Source organism: Suncus etruscus, chromosome 6 (assembly GCF_024139225.1).
Source record: "Suncus etruscus isolate mSunEtr1 chromosome 6, mSunEtr1.pri.cur, whole genome shotgun sequence".
In the NCBI taxonomy this organism is placed as follows: Eukaryota; Metazoa; Chordata; class Mammalia; order Eulipotyphla; family Soricidae; genus Suncus; species Suncus etruscus.
Genome location: NC_064853.1, coordinates 114,035,434 through 114,043,558, shown reverse-complemented (window position 1 = coordinate 114,043,558; position 8,125 = coordinate 114,035,434). Strand labels below are relative to the sequence as shown.

The window sequence follows — 8,125 nt, the reverse complement described above, 5'->3', positions numbered from 1 at the left end:
CACACCTGGCAGTGCTCAGGAGGTACCCCTGGCTCTATGCTCAGAAATAGCCCCCGGCAGGCTTGGGGACCAAATGGGATGTCAGGATTCGAACCACCGTCCTTTTGGATGCAAGACTAATGCCCTACCGCTGTGCTATCTCTCCGGCCCCTTCAGGGGCTATTTTCAAGAGCTTGTTACTTCTTTCCTTTATGAGGTGCCATTTCTATTTCCTTTATAATGGAGGAATTTCCCATCATTTCTTTATAAAGACTTTATAATAACACCATCATTATCAAGAGTGGTATGGAAGTATTCTTGGTATGAGATTTGTTGTAAATTAATATAGAATATTATTTGTATTAGCCAGTAAGATGCCTAAAATAACTAAGTCAGGCATAACCCAAGCTATTATTCATGGCAGAGGCTGAGGTCATAGGTGTTGGGAGACAGGAGGTATCTAGTAGAAAAGTAAGTATATGGGAAACAAACTGTCAAAGTAGAGGCTTCAGAGGGCAATGGGCAGAGTGGCCTCAGAGATTTCTTGGGGAAGATGACATTATCCCTCATCTAATTGCCCAAACTCTTGTCTCTCACAAACAAGTTACAAGACCCCAACTGAGAGGAGAGCAATCTCAACAATACAACAGTATCTTTGATCATAGGATTTTCCTAAAGGCATGCTTACTGTGGGGTCAACTTATTTCAGTTCCATCAGTCAAGATTCTAGAGTCTCTGTCTGTTTGTCTGTCTCTGTCTGTCATCTGTCTCTCTGTCTCTCTGCCTGCCTGCCTCCCTCCCTCCCTCCTTCCTTCCCTCCCTCCCCCTCCCCCCCTCTCTGTCCCATAATTTGGCTGGAGTTCTTCTGGTAGAGAACTGTGGAGTGGGGACTGGTCATGATCTGGAAAAGCCTTCTTTATTTTTTGTTCTGATTTCTAACAGTGATCCTGAGAAATAAGATGCTTAAGCCTTTCATTATATGAGGAAGAGAGCTGAGATTCTAGTCCTTCCATTTCCTAGCTGATTTTAGTTTCCGTAGGAGGAGAGCACCATCACCTTATTCTTTACAGGTGAGAGACAACATAGCAAGCAAAATGCTTTTGTTCCTCAAATGGTACATACTGTTTGAGTATCATTTTTACATTTCTTTTTTTCATTGCCAGAGGTCCTATTATATCTCTGCTGATGTCAGCTTCAAACTCTGGCCTTGCAGTCATTACTCCTGCCATCTATTTCTCAGAAAACTGCCACAGTAATCAGTATAGAGCACAATGATGTACATATTGCATGCACTGTAGGCAATTTTGGGAAGAGGCTTTGGATCTACATCTGGAGGTGCTCAGAGATTAATTTCCAATGGTGCTTAGAGGACCATGCAAAGAAGGGGCTCAAATATAGACTCCTGCAAGCTAAGCATGCACATTAGTCATTTGAGCCATCTCCCTGGCCCTGTATATAATCTTTTTAATTTCACTTTTATGGTTTCTTATTTTACTTTGCATAGAGCTTATATCCATCTTCCTCCAGAGATCATTCATGGTGGGCTTAGGAAACCAAATGTAGTGCTGGGGATTCAAGCTGAGTAGGCCATGTGCAGGTCAAACACCCTATGTACTGTACTGTTGCTCTAGCCCCTGTATACAAGCCTTTTTTTTTGGGGGGTCACACCCAGCAGCACTCAAGAGTTACTCCTGGCTCTGCTCGGAAATCACTCCTAGCAGGCTCAGGGGAACCATATGGGATGCTGGAAATCGAACTGGGGTCCATCCAGGGTTGGCTGTGTGCAAGGCAAATGCCCTATAGCTGTGCTATCACTCTGGTTCCTTTGTATGTAATCTTTTAAAAAAAGTTTTTTTGGAGGCAGGAGTGATAGCATAGTCTATAGGGTGTTTGCCTTGCACGTGGTAGACCTGGACTGACTCAGGACCAATCCAGGTTCGATTCTTGGTATCCCATATGGTCCCCAGAGCCTTCCAGGAGAAACCCCTGAACATCGCTGGGTGTGGCCCCCAAACAAAAACAAAAACTTTTTGAGAGAGGGACAGAAAGATAGTACAATCCAGGTTCCATCCTTTATATCCCATATGGCTTCCAAGCCTGCAAGGAATGATTCCTAAAGTATAAAGCCATGAGAAACCCCGGAGCACTGCAGAGTATGTCCTCCCACCCCAATCTTTTGAAAATAGCTTTCAGTTTCCTCAGAATAAAGCATAAAACCTCTAGTGTAGCATTTTCCTTAAATGGCCTTCTGAATGAATATGTGTGATTCCACTTATTCATTAAAACACTTGGTGTTTATGAGTGCCTTCTGGGTCAGGAGCAAAGTACAGTGGATAGGGTGTTTGCCTTGCATGCAGCTGACTTGGGTTCAATCCTCGGCAACTCATATGGTCTTCCCAGTCTGCCAGCAGTGATTTTTGAGCACAGAGTCAGGAATAACCACTAAGCACTGCAAGGTGTGGCCCCCAAACGAAAACAAAGCCCAGTGCATAAGAGAGATCACATTACATAATCCTGACAACAACACCGTTCCTAACATCACCATTCTACGGAAGAGTGAAGAGGGAACTCCCAGGCCTCCAGAAGCATATATAGGGAGAACTAGCTAGTTGATCAGAGAGGTCTGAATGGACTTTGCTTGGCACCGTGCACATCTGAAGTTTTGGCCCTGGGCAGAAAATACTTCTCCAGAAATGGAGAAAGGTTCAGGTAAGAGCGGTCTAGGATTTGGCGAAAGAGAAAATAGCATTTGGAAGTAGGATGTTGGGGATGAATTGAGGCTACCATCTCTGTCTTCCAGCTGCCTTGGTGGGAAGTCCACCTGGATTTGGAGAGAGAATCCTGAGACTGGGTTTCAAGCACTGACAGTGTCTACCCGATAGTAAATTCCCAGGGGACCCAGTCTGTTTCCACCCTCCTCTTCTCTACCCTTTCCCATTAAGCACTGTCCGTGTTAAGTGGGGTGCTCCTCTATAGACCTTTGGAAGGCAGCTTTGGCCCTTGGCCCTGGTTGGGTGGTGGCCTAAGGACCTGAGACCTTCCTGTCAGGCAGGTCTCCATTTTGACCAAGTGGCCTTGGGGACGTCAGAGATGTCTGCTGGCAGTGGGGTACACTTGCTTCCTCTTTTCAACCTAGCAGCCCCAGAACAGTCGCAGTGAAAGGGCCCCCGCCTAGGACCGTGTAACAACACACACCAGCCACCGGCTGCTTGAGGAGGTCAAAGTGACTTGCTTAGTGTCGCCATCGCAGACCGTCTCCCGCCCCCCAACCCCGTCCCATCACCCCTTTAAACACCAAAGGCTCTGGGTTCAGCCTGCGGGCTCTGGGAGGGGGAGCACCTCCAGCATTTCGGGTTCCACGCTTCTCCGCCCGGCTCCGCCTCCTGGTCCTCGGGTCCTCGCTCCTCGGGGGCGGCAGCGTCCCAGCATCTCCCAGTGCCCGAAGCGAGACACCCCGATTGCTGACGCCCGGAGGGAGGGTCTCGCGGGTTTGGGGGCGCAGCGTGCGTGCCAGGAACCACCTGGCCTTCCCGTCGATTTGCATAGCCGAGGCGACTCCCAGCCCCCGCCCCTCGGCCGAGCTCCTTCCCCTCCTTCTCGGGTCCCCGGTCCGCCCGTGCCCAGCTCCCCTCGGCCGCGGACCCTCCTTCCCGGGGCTCCCGCCGGTCGCCGGCCGCCGGCCGCGGGGCGCTCGCTCGCTCGCCCGCTCGCTCGGTCCGAGGGAGCCGCGGGAAGGAGCCTGGCCGGGCCCGGGGCTGGGGAGACGCCGGGGCGCTAACAAAGGGAACCCGCCCGCTGCGGGCGGACGGCAGAGAGCGCGGGGTGAGTCGGGGTGCGGTGGGCGGTGCAGCCAGGCCCCCCGGGAGGAGGCGCGTGCCGGGGCGCGGAGCGGAGCGGAGGCGGCTGCAGGATTCGGGGCGCGCTCAGAGCGCGGAGTGTGATCCGGGGCCGGGGCTGGCCCCCTTCTTACTGAGAAGGGGGACTTGGGGTGTCGGGGGGGGGAATCATCCGCTCGCGCCGGTGACCCTCCCGGCTTCCTCCCGGACTGGGACCCACAACAAACCCACGTGCGCGCGCGGCCCCCGGGAACCCAGTTATTCTTTTCCCCGGCAGAGCGCTGGGAGGATCGAGGACCGGGCCGCGGGGCGCCTGGCAGACAGACCCCCTTGCCACCGAGTTCATGCAGATCTGGACCGGGAAACTGAGGCCCGAGGCGGAGTGGGGGTTCGGGGACCACCACAAACAAACGTTTGCACGTGCGCCCCGCGCTTAGGTGCGGCCCTGCGGAGCCCCGTCTTTGTCTCGAGCGGGCCCGGCTCGGCTTAGCCGGAGGCGCCACTTGCTGCAGCAGCAGGAGGAGGAGGTCGATAGGATGCGTAAAAGCTGCCCCTTGGGGCCCCAGAGCGAACGGTGACTTTCCAAGGGAGCAGGACAGCAACACCGCAGATGAAGAGATTCCCCCCAGTGTCCCCCCCACCCCGGCTCATCTCGGGGTCCGGATGATTTTGCTCCCCGGTGAGAAAAGCACCAACCCCTACTTGCACCTCCCGGCGCTTTCTGAAACCGGGAAGGGGTTCCATCTAACATAAGGATGATGGGGGACCCAGGCCCAAGAAAGACCGTGCCCGGAGTCCCGCACTCTTGTCCCCGCACTCCAGCTCCGCTTCTGTCCGGAGACCGCGAGCGCCTCCCCTGCTGGCCCAGAGAAAGTCCGGTGCGAACGGCGTCCAGTGCGGGCTGGTTTGGGGGTTTCCTCTTGCGCTTTGTCTCGGGGTCCTGGAGCTTCGCCAGCCTGGTACCAACCAGCTTCAGCACCTTTCGACTCATTGTGTCTAGCTATATGTTCTTTCCGAGCAAGGCCAGCCGAGGCCTCTCGGTCTAGAGGCGGCCGGTTATGATTTTTCTTTAACTTCGATCCATTGATTGGAACTAGGTTTTTGAGCTAGGCAAAGAGAGAGTCTCTGCATTTGGGTTGATCTTTCTTTTGCTCAGCCTCAGCTCTGCGGATTGTAGCTACTCAAATCTATTTAGGCGGCAGTGAGAGCTAGGAGGGTGAGGTGGGATGACTCGGCCTCTTAGGTGCTGTTGTGGCAGGAGCAGACCCTAGGGTTACTCTGTGGGTAATGTGCGCGGGCCTAGGAGATGCTGGCACCTGAGAGTAAGTAAGCCTGATTCCTTGGGATGTGGGTACCATTGCAAGTAACGCTGGAGATGCATGCCCTGGGGGAGAAGGGAAGAAATTCCAGTTTCCAGTACCCGTGAGTTGAGTCTATCGGGCATCTAGTGACCACTGACCTTTTACAGGCATCAAACTCAGGTTAAGGTCGGATGGGGATGGATACCTTCACTTGCACCAGTTTACACCCGGTGAAACCCACAACGGAGAAAAGGACCTGATTTCCGGGTCACTCACTCCCACCTTGCCAGCAACACGTGGATTCACAGGCAGTGGCTTTAGGCAGCAGAGAGCGAAATGAGATGAAAGTACTCAAAATGTTTTCCTTCCCTGATCATTCTTGAGAGTTCTGTATTCATTTGACTTCCTGGCAGCTGCCTGCCCCCAACACCCCAACTGAGATAAAACCACTGAGTGACTTGCATGTTCTGTCTCTCCTGGCTAAGCCAGGAGGAGCTTTTGTTTGGTCATAAGCATGGGCTGAGGGTATCAACCCATCTGGGGAGAAAGTGTCTCATAGTTGGCTACTCCACAGGCACTTTTGGGTTTCACTGACTTTAAGTCCCCCCCCCCCCATCAAATTCCCACGGAGGTATCAGCTTATTTTTGTATGTGGCAGAAGAAAAGCTGGAAAATTAAAAAAGAAAATAAGAACCACTTTTGTAGCCTCGGTTTCTCTCAAGATGACGTGCTGTTTTGCCTCTCTTGGTTATTTCCTAGTTACACTGGGTTCTCAGAGTTGACAGGATGTTGCTTTTTCTTGGTATTTCTGTTTTGGCACTGGAGTATCTTTTCTCATCAGGATGCTTGCCCTGCACGGAATTTTAGTGCATTTGGCCACCAACCCTTTTGCTTTCTGGTTGGAAAAACAAGCCACCAAACAAAAATTTCTTGCCAAGAGACCCAGAGCAAAGGGTCTGTCTCTACTGCCTCATTTTTCCTCCCCCCCCTTTTTTTTTTTCATAAATGGGACAATGTTGCATCAAATGACTTGTTGGTACCCCAGAGAAAAGTGCAAGTTATGATGGTTGTTATAACAACACCCTTTAAGTCAGGGAGTGAATTCCTTATGGATTTAAATAGGCATTGGTTGTTAAACAAAGCCATGGATCCCAAAGGTGGATATGGTAAAGAATGTAACAGTTATCATTGGGGATCCATCTTCTTTGTGTTTACTAAGAGGTTCATTTTACTCTAGCCCGAGTCATCCATGGAAGCTTCTGCCTCTGACTTTCTCAGCAGGGAGCTGTTTGATATAAAGCAAAGGATAGTGAGAAATCATGTGAGGGACTTCACTGCACTCTTTCTTGTTACCTAACTTCTTGTTTTTTATCTTGTGCAGACAGTCCCTCCTGCACAGGTTTCTCACACGAAGTGAAAGATGTTCAGGCCACAGAGAGAGAGAAGTCGGTTTCGCCTTTCTCTCAAGTTCCTGTAGCACCAAAAGACTGTGCTCCTTTGTGTTATGTGAGGGAAAGAGAATGTTTCTTCCTCCAGGAATTGTGGGCATCTAGTCTTGTGACACAGGCTTTCCACTGCTCAGACCTCTTGGCAGCCTTGAGTGCTCGCCAGCTTTCTAAGTGGTGGAGAGTGATTGTGAGAGAATAACCCTATAGGGTAAGCTCTGTGCTTGAAATAGGAGACCTTACCTAGTTACAAGGAGTGTGAATGCTTGCTGAACTGTAAAGGGGCCCTTTGGGTGCTTGTGAGGTCTGTGTAACTCTAAGACAAATAAACCTAGTGGAAAGTAATAAAAAGCAAGACCAGAACTTTCACGCCAAAGTTACAGTACTCTCATTCATTTTTCAATTTGTGTTTACTGATAAGCAAGTGGGCTGGAAGGTCAGTTTTCTCCTGCTTTTCCTGGAGTTAAAGTGAATAAATTGCTACACAGAAGCTATGCCTTTCACCGCATTATAAAACTGCTAGCATTTTCCGTTATTACAGAAGGGTCAGATTAGCCTCAGAATAAACTTGATGTTTTATATTTGATTTATCATTCTGATTATGAAAAATAATGTGAGTCCATTAAATGCACCTTGGAAAGTATTGAGAAAGCACAGAAAAACAAAAATAAATTCATATTAAAAGATAATCACTTAACATTTGGCAAGTTTCTTGCTTTTTTAAAAAATGAAGCTGTTTTCTTTAAATGGTGGAGAACATACTAAGAGTGCAGTTATCTCTTCCTCTTCTTGCTCAGGTTTCTTCTATACATGTCATAATTTACATCCGCATTAAATCTGTGCCTTTTCATTCATCACCCATGCCAGCTGCTCTGCATCCCCAAAGCCACATGGTTTCCTAGGACCTGTTGACTTCAGTGATCCTTTCAGTGAGGCCCCGAAAAGGAGAGGAAAAAAGCTGCTTACATTTCCCCCCCCCTTTCCTCTATCATTCTCATTAAAAGCATTCAAATAGTTTCTTTAGTTTAATTATTTTTTTAAAAAAATCTTAAAAGTCTGAAATCTCTGGTAGAAGGGAAAGATTTCAATTTTGCCCTTGCTACCTCCCAATAATTTAACTTTAACATCTTGGCTTTCTGTTTCTAAATGTGTTCATTGAGCATCTCCAGGGTCTTTGATTAATTCAGTCCTTTGGGATTTATAAACTTACTCTAAACCACAGATGTATATGAAGAATTAGCTTTTGGGAAGCTCAGAGTACCATGGAGGAGCAAGAGACCATTGAAGGCTGCTCAGAGAAAGACTCAGAGGAGGCAGATTTGCTGCCCAAGATTGGAGCCTGGGGAAGGTTTCCTGGATGCTGGCCATAGTCAGACCATGACTGATTTCTCCTTATTGTAATCAACATGATTAAGACAATATCTAAATCTCTGTATTTCAGATAACTTTCATAGGGTACACTCCTACAGTTGTAATTACTGGACCAAACTTTATCTATTTGTTTTAATTTAGTTGGGGAGTCACTCCCAGAGGTCTTTGGAGGACCATGTGGCATCCCTCCAGC

The 8,125-nt window shown here is 49.2% G+C and overlaps 1 protein-coding gene across 1 annotated transcript in view; it reads left to right on the top strand.

The window, feature by feature from the left end:
- Nucleotides 1-2,603: 2,603 nt before the first annotated feature.
- Nucleotides 2,604-8,125, top strand: part of ST6GAL1 (ST6 beta-galactoside alpha-2,6-sialyltransferase 1) — a 179,796-nt gene continuing 174,274 nt past the window's right edge. Inside the window, exon 1 of the mRNA XM_049775739.1 lies at nucleotides 2,604-2,688. The gene's annotated coding sequence lies outside the window, so the exon portion shown is untranslated. The remainder of the gene's footprint in view (nucleotides 2,689-8,125) is intronic.